Source organism: Ursus maritimus, unplaced genomic scaffold (genome assembly GCF_017311325.1).
Source record: "Ursus maritimus isolate PB19 unplaced genomic scaffold, ASM1731132v1 scaffold_30, whole genome shotgun sequence".
NCBI classification, from domain to species: Eukaryota; Metazoa; Chordata; class Mammalia; order Carnivora; family Ursidae; genus Ursus; species Ursus maritimus.
Window position 1 is genome coordinate 34,759,736 of NW_024425564.1, and position 13,893 is coordinate 34,773,628.

Genomic DNA, 13,893 nt, shown 5'->3' on the forward strand with positions numbered 1-13,893 from the left:
TGGGTGGCACAATTGGTTGAGCATCCAACTCTTAGTTTTGGTTCAGGTCATGCTCTCAGGGTTGTGAGATCTAAACTGGCCTCAGTCTCCGAGTTCAGCAAGAGTCTGCTTAACACTCTCTCTCTTCTGTCCATCCCCCCCCCCGCCCCGTGCTCCCTCTCTCAATCTCTCTCTCTCTCTCTCAAATAAATAAATAAATCTTTAAAAAACACACACACACACACACACACACACACACACACACACACAATGAGATACTACTATATAAAGTTATATATACATTTACCATATCACTCAGCAATCCCACTCCTAGGTGTTTACCCAGCCCTGGGTAAAACTGACATTCCCACAGAAAGGTAAACATGAGTGATTATTATGCTTTTATTCACAATTGTCCTGAACTAGAAACAAAGTAAATGTTCTTCAACTGGTGACCTGGATAAATAAACTAATACACATACACAATAAAAAGGAACGGACTGCTGATGTCTGTAACAGTAAAGTTGAATATCAAATTTATTATGCTAAGTGAAAGATGCCAGACTCAAAGTTACACATAGTATAATTCCATTTATATGACATTCTAGAAAAGGCAGAACTATAGGGACAGAAACCAGATCAGTGTTTGCCAGGGCTAAGGAGGGAAGAAACTGACTGCAAATAGGCATGAGAGAGTTTGGGGGGGGGGTGACAGGACTGTTTCATATCTTGATTGTAGTTGCAGTTACATGACTATATACACTTGCCAAAACTCATAGAACTATCTATACACTTAAAAGTGTGAATTACACTATATGCACATTATACTAGTATAAGAAAAGCCAAGGGGTGCCTGAGTGGCACAGCAGTTAAGCGTCTGCCTTCGGCTCAGGGCGTGATCCCGGCGTTATGGGATCGAGCCCCACATCAGGCTCCTCCGCTAGGAGCCTGCTTCTTCCTCTCCCACTCCCCCTGACTGTGTTCCCTCTCTCACTGGCTGTCTCTATCTCTGTTGAATAAATAAATAAAATCTTTAAAAAAAAGAAAGAAAGAAAGAAAGAAAAGCCAAAAAAAAAGAGGATGGGGTATGAACAGGTGTGGCAGTAGCAGGGATGGAGAAGAGGAGAGAACCAGTATTTATGAAATAGACTTTAAGGTCTTTTTCACCTGGTCCTGAGTGGTAAAGAAGAGATGATTTAAGATAGGGCAGCATCCATAACTTAGCTGTTGTGAGTAATGCTGCAGAGAACGTGGGAGTGCAGATATTCCTTCAAGATACTGATCTCGTTTCCTTCAGAAGTGGGACAACCTAAGTGTCTGTCTATGGATGAATGGATAAAGAAAATGTGGGAAATATCTACCTATATCTATCTATATCTATATATACACACAATAGAATAGTACTCAACCCTAAAAAGAAGAAAATCTTGCCATTTGTGACAACATAGATGTACCTTGAGGACATTATGCCAAGTGAAATAAGTTAGAAGAAAAATACTGTGGGCTCTCACTTATGTGTAGAATCAAAAAAAAAAAAAAGTCAAACTTATAGAAACAGAGTGGAATGGTGGTTGCCAGGGACGGGGGGGGGGTGGAGAGGGGAGAATGGGAAAACATTGGTAAAAGGGTATGAACTTTCAGTTATAAGATAAATACATTCTGAGCATGCTAACTATAGTTAATAATACTGTATTGTATCGACAGCTGCTAAGAGAGTCAATCTTAAGTGTTCTCACCACAGAAAAATTTAAAAGGTAACTATGTGAGGTAATGCATGTGTTAATTAGCTGACTGTGGTAAATGTTTCACAATGCATGTGTATATTAAGTCATCACATTGTACACTTTAAATATATACAATTTTATTTTTTCAATTACACTTCGATGAAGAAAGAAAGAAAGAAGGAAAGAAAGAAAGAAAGAAAGGAAGAAAGAAAAAGAAAAAGGAAAGAAAGAAAAGAAAAGAAAAAAAAAAAGATTGGGTGATTGGGTGTATGGTGCAGATATGTACCCTGATGGGTAAAATAGGTTAGAATGGAGAGGTGAGAAATAAGGAGCTGCAGATGTATTAGATGGCACGTGCCTATGGGTCTTCAATGGGTAGTTGGATAAACTTTAGGAGAAAGCTCTGGCTAAAAATACGGATTTGGGAGTCATCACAGAGTTTCCTTTCCAGAAAGTGATCAAGTCTCTTATGCGGAATGAGGCTGCAGTCCTAGTGCCAATGGTTGGAGGTGGAGGTGGGGCTGCAAAAGGGACAAAGAGGAGCAGCTGGAGAGGAGAATTTGGAGGGAGGAAGGGGAATGCTGTTGTCATGGAAGCTGAGGGAAGAGGACCGTTTGAGAAGAAGAAGGTGCTCAATAGTATTGGATACTAAAGAGGATGTGCTGAAAATGTCCATCCACTTTGACAACTGGAAAGTCACTTACAACCTAGACAAGGCTCCTGTGGGGTGACGGGGGTCTAAGTCAGATTGCAGGAGGCGCAGGAGTAAATGGGAAGTTGGGGAGTGGAGGCAGCTACCTCATGAAGTTGGCATGTAGGTTATCTATGGACGTGAATGTAAGAAGGTGACTGTGCTGTCTGACTGTATTCTAAACACCTGAAAAGAGCAGAAGCTACCACATACCTATGTATGTAAGCCCTACCAAAGATTACAAAATCAAATATTTCCTGGGCCCAGACTGATGGTATAAGTGTGCTGAAGACACAGGTCTGTGACAATAGGGAGATGTCCCACTGTGAACTGGAGACTATGTGCCCTCAAGTAAAAACACTCACATTCGAAACAGTTAAAGCACAAGGCTGCCTGAATAAAGCACATTTGTGAGCCCCAGTTTACAACCTCTGTTTCTGTTCCTGGTATAGCCGACTTCAGTAACTCCCAGGCCAATGCCTCTGACAGGTTTACCTAAATCTCAAACAGATGGCCCTAATGGGTATTAAATAAGTTCTGAGATTAAATCTCTAAGTTACAGTGTCTTTCCCACAACTGGATATATATTCAGTATTATTATTTGCACCTTATCTACTTGCTTAAATGTGGGAATTAAGATGCCTTTAAATTGCTGAAAAGATTCTTGAGCTCTGTAGTTGCCAAAATAACATATAATTGTACCACACAAATTAGCCAGGGTTTATAGGCCCCAAATCTGAAAGAAATTAAGTTGTGCCTGAAATGAATTAGTCCATAGGTAAGTGAGTTGGTTTTTGTTTGTATGTTTTTTAAGAAAAATTGAAACTGCGCACCAGTACTAGTTTTCAATGACCTCTTTAGCTAGCTGTTGGTACTACAACTGTGAAATGCATAATTTTTCTTTGTAAGTCTGATGGGACCAGTTAACATTTTATGGGCTGGTAATTTTGATATTACAGAATATGTACATAAAATTACCTAATTGCAGTAGACTTTCCCTCCCCTATTTTATCCGTGGTTTTGGGGGATTTATGGTAGTTTGTTCTAAAATCTTTCATGGCTACAACATGACACTCCCACCTTACTATCAGACAAAAAAGCGTGTTCAGACAGGAGTGGGAGACCCCTCACTAATAAGACAGAAAGCATTTGGTTGGGGTCTTTTCCTATTAGTTTACTCCAAGAAGCAAGACCAGTAACCAGAACTGTGCTGCTTATTGGAAAATGGTGATATTAATAGAACAAAAATCAACTGATGTAAACTGTGTCTATAGGCTCATGAACCCGCTCCGATCCACAGTAAGAATGTATTTGGGGATAATCAATAGGACATCAGGCATGACTCCTAAGGGTCCCTGATTGAGGATTTTAAAAGATGAGGAAGAAAGAGCATATATCCTGAGGAGGATGCATTCCTTAGGAATCCCCTTCTCATCTGAGTCCCCACCATCCGTCTTATGTGTTGTCACTACCAGAGACCTCCCCTTATTCCCATTCGTTAAAAAAAAAAAAAAAGTCCACTTATTCCATTGTTTCTGAATCAAGTAGAGAAAACACAGAGCATTTTCTGGTACTCATTAAATGCTAAATAACAGCATCATGCTGTTAAATTGCAGAGAAAGAGTACTGCAAAATCTGTAATGTATAATTTCTGCAAAAATTTTCTTTTGAGAATATGTTCAGCTAATTTAAAGCATAATTCCATTAACATAACCATCTTTGCACACATAACAGAGTGGAATTCATAAAACTTAGCAGGGCTTGGGTTTACAGGATCAGTGCGAATCATTGGTTTTGGTAAGCCTGCGGCTACCTCCCTTTTCCTATCAGATGGTGGATGCAGATTTTCGACATCCTCCTGGGGTCTCTCTCCTGTGGGTTTATCCCCTCTTTGTCTGAGAGGCAGAGGCTCCTTTCTTCCCGCTTTGTCTGATCCTCTTCCTGCAGCCCTCCTGGGGCCCCTCCTGAACAGCAACATCAAAGTCCTTTATGGCTGGAAGCTGGTGGCCAGCCATATGGAATTACAGCCCAGGCTCTAGCCGGATTACAGAGTGTAGCATATGAATCGAATGACAGTGCCATGGCACGGAGAGAAGGCTGGTAAGGCCTCCAGTTTTGAGTGGAAAATATGACTGTTTGTGTATTTATACACGGGCTCCTCCTAAACAACCTGAATGTTTCACCAACATCCCAATGAAGCAAGGGATGGGCTGAGTTAGAAATAGCTCCAGAATGCCTCTCTTCTAAGTGAATTACCCACCCTGTCCTATCTTCTCTGGGTGTTTCATGTGTTTCCCTGCATATTTCAGAATTACAGGAAGTGCTTACCGACAAAGAGTATAACTTAAAACATCAAAGACAATGGTTCGCGTAGCAGAGTTCCCTTATCTAACTCACTATGATTGCTACAAAATCCAACCTCATCTTACCCATCCTGAATCTAGCTTCTTAGCAGTCTAATCCAACCAGTCCTCTACTTCCTCATCTTCTGTTCCCTTCTCAACTGCCTGTAGTCTGGCTTCTCCCACAATCCATGGAACCTGTTTAAGCTTTGCATCTCCAGAGTAATACCTTCTGTCTCTATGCCCTCGAATAACATCGGAATAGACCCAGCTGCCCAGGCTTGACCTCAGAGCTGCCCCCGGCTGCATCCTGTCCCTTAGATAGCTATAGTCCGTTTGCAAGTCCTGAGGATCCTGCCTCCCAAAGATATTTTGTCTCTTCCTCATCAATTCCATGCCCACTGCTATTGCCTGAGTGTGGCTTTTCGTGTCTGCCCAAACTCGCAAAGGTCCCCTGACTGCTTTTCTTGCCTCTCCTCTGGGCCTCTCCTTTATCCCATCTTCTAAACCTGTTACCAGGTTACTTTATACAATGCAAATCAGTTCATGTCACTCCTTGTTTGAGAACCTCCAGAACATGCCCGTTACAAATAGAATCTAGTCCAAAGAGCCTTCATATGCTAGTCCCAAAATGTCTTTGCATCAGTTTCACAGCCCTTCCCATGTCCTCCCTCCCTGCTTCCTCGAGTCTCTACACCAGCCATTGCACTTCCTGAACACGCCATGTTTTTACAGGTCTCCATGCCTTTGTCCATGCTATTCCTTCTGTGTTCAGCCATTTCCCACATTGTCTATTAGGAAAACTCAACTCCCCTTTCAAGATCCAACTCAAACGCCACCTGCTCCGAAAAGACCATCAGCCCCGTGTCCCCTAGTCAAAGTTAGTGACCCTCCTCTGTGCAGCTATATCTCACATGTTCCTTTGGAATAGCACTTCTTGTCTTGTCAGTATTGCCTGTATGTATGTGCAACACCCCCCCCCCCAATCACACCGTAGATTATTTCAGGGCTATGGCCACTTCCTGTTTATCTCTCTGTATTCTCAGTGACTAACAGGGTTTTAGGCACATACCAGAGATATCTACATGTTTGATGAATGAATGAGTGGGTACATAACTCATTGCAAGAAATCAATAAAATCAAATTCTTTTTATCTGAGGTTTATATTTCCATGGTGAAAATTACTTTCTTCTCTCACCCAAGAGAACAAAAGTAATTTACAGACTGAGTAGACACTGAACAAGAGAAAGAGTTGGAAACAAATACAGCATCATTGTTTCAATTTCGGAACCCTCTTTCTTCAGGCACAAAAAGATGGTTACAAATTTCCCAGGGTGATAAAGGGAACATGGTTAACGTCTGCATCAGTGGAAGAGAACAGAAACAGAATGGTATGTATAGAGGCAAAGTAGCCCATTGTTAAGTTAGTGAGTTTCACCCAGGATGTCTGGGGCCCATTTAATGAATCTAGTAATCAAAGAATGCACCATTTACAAATAACCAGTTAAATGATTACTCACCTTGTTTTGTTTCATATTATAAAAGGCTTGTCCTCAAGTTTGACACAGGCAGTCTTTGGTACTTCAATCAACTGTTCTTCCTCCTCTCCTTGATTTTCATTCCCCCAAACATTAAAGAAATATTTCCTAAATTACACAGCCTGTTGTACTTTTCCCCCTCCTCTTTCCCTAACTCTTGCTTATTGTTCAGGCCCCAGGAGAAATACCTCTTTCTCTGACAAGCCTCTCCTGATCTTCTCAGACTATATACAGAGCTCTAGCTACATGTACCCTTAGCACCTGTACACACCCTTATTGTACACTTACACCACTTTGTCATTATTACCTATAACACTCTACTCACCATCAGATTCTCAGTCTAGGTAGCTAGCAAGTGCTTAATAAATACGTATTTAATGGAAATTGATGTATTTGTTGAATTGATGAAAAGATGCCTTTGCGGGGGAAAGGAATCAACATTGTCTTTGACCTGCCGTCCACTTCAAACAGACTTTAAGGTAAGGATTTGGGTGTAAGGAGTTTATTTGGGAAGGGAGGAAAGCCAACGGTGGGTGCATTTATGGGTGGATCGTCATGGTGGGAAACTAGGGCATAATCCCATGCAGGACCTTCTGAAAGATTGTGCATAACACAGTTCAGCCTTGTTCCCCTGAGGGGCGCGGAAGCTGGAGTATTTATCCAGCAGCTCTTGTTCCTCATTATTTGGGGGTTGCTCCTGAGGGTGCAAATAACCCCCTCCCCAGCACTTTCAGCCTGCCTGGTGTACAAACACTCTGACATTCCAAGAAAGCCCTCAGGTAGAGAGAGGTCCAAGTGCCTGAGGTAGGATGCTGTTGGCATGCATAGGTATGTCCATCAGAGTTGCAGTGACATGTGGAGTGAACTGAAGAGATATTGACTGGTCACCAACAATGTCTTCTACAGTAAGCACAACTAATGTTTTTCTTCTGAATTTCATTAACAAAAAATGTATGTAGGAAATTACCGAATAGTTCTAAATCTTACACAATTACCTACCTCCAGGTAACTGTATCTACTTCTAAATAATAATGTAGTATCTTATATAGTCACAGGAAACCACAGGAGACTTGTCTTATGTAGGAACACACGACACCCCGTCTTTGAATAGATGCTGATAGGCCACTTTACCAACCAACCATACCTTTGGTGTTACTTGCCTGATGGTCTCTGAACTATGTCTGCACCGTGTTTTACAATGTAAACATATATTTATGGTAATATTCAATTTTTTTAATATGCCAAGCATCTGTACTGTGCATTTTTTCCTATGGATCAGTTGCTAAATCCAACGTATTTTGACAAAAAGCTAGCATTCACTCTCCCAAGCAACAGGCTGGTATTCCACCTACACACTATACTTTTTAAGTGCCCCACGGTCAAATGAGCTTGAGAAATTTGTCCTAAAGTGAAGCCCTACAAAAAGGTTTTGTTGCCTTTCCACTATCTATTGATTTAAGAACATCTTGCCACACCATTCAAGACATCCCATAAATTAGCTCCAACACTCACCACTTTTTCTCCAAACTAAGTCAGTCAACTCAGTGCTCTCTTCTCACAGCCTGCTTACCTACCTGCACCCATACTATTACGCTTCCTTCTGACCTGACCTCTCTTCTCTTCCATTTCTGATCCCTGTCTACTAAACGGTGTTTCTCTTTTAAAGTCCATCTTAAATTCCCTAAGTTTTCATTTCTCATCATGTCTACAATGTGATCTCTCCACTTTCCTGCCTTTAAGCATCTCGCCCCGTGTGTACTTCTCTTGAAGCTCTTTATAAAGACTGCTCGCCAGCACCATTTTTAGTGACAATGTGTCATTCTCCACCCTAACCTAAAGGCTTGCTATTTTATATTTAAATTCCCTCAAGGACAGGAGCTCTGACTCTCATTTTTGTATCCTCTACTCCTTAGCAGAGTTCCTGGCACATAATACTTAAACATTAAATGTGTGTTGAACGTGATTTTTAAAATTTATTTTTAAATTTACATACAGCAAAATTCACTTTTAAAAGTGCACATTTCTGTGAGTTTTGACACATGCGTAGAGTGATGTAACCATCACCATAATTGGAATATAGAACAATTCTATCATCCTCCCAAAATCCCCTCATGCTACCCATTTGTCCTCAAACACTTTCCTCTCGTTAGGTCCCCGACAACCACTGATCTGTTTTCCACCCATTTGATTTTGCCTTTTCCAGAATGTCATGAACAGAATCAAATATTAGGGAGCTTTGATTCTAGCTTCTTTCACTCCTTGAGATGCATTTGAGACCCATCCATTTTGTTGCATGTAGCGGTTCATTCTTTTGTACCCCTGAGTGGTAGTCCATGGATCTGATGGGCTACAGTTTGTTTATTCATTCACTCATCGTAAGACCTAAGTCTTCATTTATCCAGGTTAACGCTTGGTAGTAGGATTGCTGGGTCATGTAGTTAGGATGAGATTAAATTTATAATAACTGACCAGAACTACTTTCCAAAGTGTACCATTTCGCACTCTAACCAGAACTATTTGAGAATTCCAGCTGCTCTGTGTCTTCGTCAACATTTGGTATTGACACTTAAAGAAAAAAAAAAACTTTCTAGAATTCTATTAAGTATTGGTATCTTATGTGGTTATAATTTTCACTCTCCTAGTGACGAATGATGTTGAGCCTCTCTTAATGGGCTCATTTGCCATCTGCATATCTTCTTTGGTGAAGTGCAAACCTTTTGGCCACTTTTTATTGGGTTGTTTATTTGCTTTTTGTTGAGTTTATAGATGCATACATACATACCTATGTAATACATGTGTGTGACATACAAATATTTTCTCTAGTCTGTATCTTATCTTTTCATTCTCCGAACAGTGTCTTTTATAGAGCGAAAGTTTTTAAGATGTTAATGAAGTCTATCTTTTTTTTTTTCTTTGATGGCTCATGCTTTTGGTGTTACAGCAAAGAACTGTCTAATTCATGGTCATGAAGACTTTTCTACTGTTTTTTTCCCTACAAGTTTTATAGTTTTACACCCGTAGACTTACATTCAAGTCTATCATGCATTCCAGTACATTTTACATTCACTTTTATATATGGTGTGAGGTGCATTGAATTGGATTGAGTGCCTTTGGAGACATTTTGTCTTTACCTTAGAACACCCTGCTTCCAGTTCGACCACCGCAAGCTTTAAGATGCTCTATTTTCTTACATCCAGGTTGTAACTCTAGGAGGATCTTTGAGGCTAGGTGAACATGAACTGAAGGAAGCTTAGTTTTAATCAGACAAGGTGACTACAATGAGTCTTAAAAAAGAATAAACAGCAAGCATACCCAGACCTAGTCCTTTCTTTGACAAGTAAGTACTGGTTGGCAAAATCAGCATAGAGTATGTGAGTTTATTTATATGTATGCATCAGTTCATTTACACACACACACATCTACACAGTCTTAGCTATTTCTGAATTATTGCCTCTCCCTTGAGCTTTAAGTCATCATTTTACTTACTCAGGAATTCCAGCTATCCTTTCCCCAGAGGCAGGAGATTTTGGTTGGTGGCTTTAGAGTTTGTCACAAACTGTCACATTATTCAGTTTCTAAAATGTCCTTGACTTGGGTAGACCAAAGATGGATTTTCCATTACATCACTTAGAAATGGATAGGTCTTTCCATAAACATACTTAGACATGGTATCCCAACTTTCCCTTGTTTTATATTTCACCTCTGTTTTTTTTTAATGGCACTTTTACTGGCAACGAGCACATTTCTTTTTGGAGCCCCTGGCAGTGTCAAGAAGCTTGAGTGCATTTGCCCTGTTCTGAACCAGCCAGAATGGCAGTGTGATTTCTCCGCTCAGCCTGCTGAGTTTTGAGGCCTGAGGCATCCCAATCACTTCTCTACACTAGGAGACCTTCACACAGGGCTGGTAGCATTTTAAATTTCTTGGATTTATGACGAATGACTTTCTCACTGTTGTCAATTCTTTCGTGTTTATGGGTTCACTTAATATAACACTACCAGGCTTTAGCCTAAAATATTATCCTTGCATTAAAATAAAGCAGTTATCTAGGGCAGCTTTTACAAAAAAAAAAAAAACTACCACACACACACACACACACACACACACACACACACTATTTACTCTGGAGTATTGAACTATTTGTTCCAACTCTTTACTCCCCTGCAATAAGATTATACATCTACACACTTTCCCTTGCATCTTGCACTGCACCCCCCCACCCCCGCCAGGACAATGGGGCAGCGAAGGGACTTTGCTTCCCTCCAAACTTCATTTTATTGGCAATTGGCTTGACCAGTGGAATGTAGTGAAAATGACATGAATAGGTTTTATGCATGCCTACATAGATTGGCTTGCATTCTTGCGCTCCTATGATGACCATGGGAAGAGCAGGGCCCAGCTTGCTTCTTTCTCTTCAATTTGGGCCCAGAATGTAACACATTAAGCTTATCCAAACCTGATCTACAACATTGACCTAAACTAGCCAACCTGCAACCTCAAGCAAGCTGTCCTGCCAGTCCACACACCAGCGAATAAGAAAAATAAAACACTTGCTGTGTTACACAGCATATTACAGCAATAGCTGGCTGATAAACATATCCATCTTCCAGTCATGTGTCCCACGGACAGTAGAGTCAATATAAAACCCAGCACAAATTAGTAATTTGCCAGGATGAACACACAAGTGAATATTTGCAGCCATGGGTCAAACAGGTTACCATCTTCTCATGGATTTTTTCCAGTCTAGCCCATTACTCAAGAATCTGCTCTGAGCAGATTTTCTGAGTCTCCTTTAATAGGATCAGTCGGTATAGAATTAAGACTGTAAAGGCTGTCATTTCTTAGTTGTCCTCACTGGTGATAGGTCCCAACAACTGCAGTGTCTATCAAGTTGTTATGTTGTGATTTATACATGAGTGATGGCACAGATTACAAGCTGTGAGAGCCAAGCTTCTTGATAATAGGAAAAGCCATTAAAATTCAACCTTTCCCCAAGAATAGTAATAATATCTGATCATTAGTTACTGTTCAAGTGTCCACTGCAATGCTCAGTGAGCATTAACATGAAATGACAGGCTGTCCCTTGTTTTATTTATATCCCCAAAGAGAGAAACGCATTTTCCGGGATTCCTTGCTCCACGGCCCATTTTACAGTTACATTACTGGAGTTGGCCAGACCTCGGGGGTATATTTCAGTATATTTCAGTATATTTCCTTATACTGAGATCTTTAGCTAGATAATTTTAATTGGGATCTTTTTTTCTAGTGTGCCATTTCAAATTTAAGGCCATAGATTGATACTCCTTTTAGAAACATATCTCAGAATAAGATGTGATCATCTTACCAGGGAACGTTCCGAGGTTACCTTGAGCCCCAGATTTGTATCGTTACAACATGGTCAAAAATAGTCTTCCTACTTTTAAGAGGAGTCTGAATTTTTAAAAAGTAGTCACCAAGAACATAAAAGTTATATTTAACCTTATAAAACATGTGTTGGCTCTGTTCATTTCCTCCAAGCTCACCTCCCCTTCTCTGCCTTCACCTTTTCTACTTCTCATCCCATCCCTTCCTTGAATCAGATTGTTTCTCTTCTGACTAGCCAAACACAGGCAGACTGGGCAAGGCTCAATTGCATGATAGATATTTAGCCTACAAAGGTAAACGCTAAAGGGGGACGTTATAGTCACCTTTTAATATTTGGTGATCTGTGATGTAGAAGAGGGAGTGTGCTTGTCCTGTGTTGCCATAGAAAGAACAGGGCTACCCCAGTAACAAGTCAGAGGAAGTAAAATCAGGCTTACTTACAAATCTTTCAGACAATTGCTAATGTTCAGTAATAAAACAGAAAGCAATGAGCTTCTCGTTGGTGGATGTGTTCAAGTTTCTCAGGCATAATAGAGACATAATACCTATGTTTCTGAGTAATTTCCAGCTCTAAACTACCATGATTTGATCTATTTGATTCTCTATAGTTTATTAATATGAGTGTTTGTACAGTGTGAGATAACATTGGCCATAACATTTTTGTGATTCTATGGTTAAATGGAAATGACAAGCAAAATTTGTAGTATTGAATCCAGTATGTCCTTCTGAACAGTCCTGGCCTCTGTGGAATTATTAAAAGATAATAAAAATTAAAAGATAATATGGAAGATAGAAAGTATTCCATTTCTTTGCATTCTGCAGGTTAATTTTTCATTACACCCATAGCCTGATCTCCACTATCTAGAGACAAATATAGGTACAACTTTATGGCTGAGATAATGTTATACTACTTCCCATAGTGGTTCTGAAAGGAGCTTGCTACTTTCTTTTTTATTTTCTGACCACAACAACTTTTGGGTTAAATTTCATTTAAACTAGTTGTATTAACATATGGAGTATACTAAGAGAGATACTTTCTATATAGGTTTCTTAAATCAGGAATACAATCAAAAGGAACAAAAATGGTACATAGTGAAAATTATCTCTCCTTCCTTTCTTAAAAAATCTAAAGATCAGTTCTTAAAAATATATTTAAAATTAAACTTGACCATTCAGATTATGTAGTTTGAGATTTGGGATTATTTTCTTCTACCTACAGAGAACCTTTAGAAAATTCTTCACTATGATCAATTAGTGATGACCTACTCAATGTTTGAAAGAAAGTATCTTTTCTGAAGCACCTGGGTGGCTCAGTCAGTTAAGCATCCAACTCTTGATTTCAGCTCAGGTCATGATCTCGGGGTTGTGAAATCGAGCTCTGCGTTGGGCTCCATGCTAGGCAAGGAACCTGCTTAGGATTCTCTCTCTTCGCTCCCTCTGCCTTCCCCCACCCTGCCCCACTTGTGCACGCTTCTCTCTAAAATAAAATAAAATAAAATCTTTTTTTTCTTTCTTCATTTCTTTTTTTTAATAATGTTTTTTTGTTGTTGTTATATTATGTTAGTCACCAACCAGTACATCCCTGGTTTCTGATGTAAAGTTCCATGATTCATTACTTGCGTATAACACCCAGTGCACCATGCAATACGTGCCCTCCTTACTACCCATCACCAGTCTATCCCATCCCCCACCCCCACCCCTCTGAAGCCCTCAGTTTGTTTCCCAGAGCCCATAGTCTTTCATGCTTCATTCCCCCTTCTGATTACCCCCTTTCTTTATCCCTTTCTTCTCCTACCAATCATCCTAGTTCTTATGTTCCATAGATGAGAGAAACCATATGATAATTGTCTTTCTCTGCTTGACTTATTTCACTTAACATTATCTCCTCCAGTGCCGGCCATGTTGCAGCAAATGTAGAGAACTCATTCTTTTTGATAGCTGAGTAATATTCCATTGTATATATGGACCACATCTTCTTAATCCAGTCATCTGTTGAAGGACATTTCGGCTCCTTCCACGATTTAGCCATTGTGGACAAAGCTGCTATGAACATTGGGGTGCATATGGCCCTTCTCTTCAATACGTCTGTATCTTTGGGGTAAATACCCAGTAGTGCAATGGCTGGGTCATAGGGTAGCTCAATTTTTAACTTTTTAAGAGACCTCCACACTGTTTTCCAGAGTGGCTGTACCAACATGCATTCTCACCAACAATGTAGGAGGGATCCCCTTTCTCCACATCCTCTCCAACAATTGTT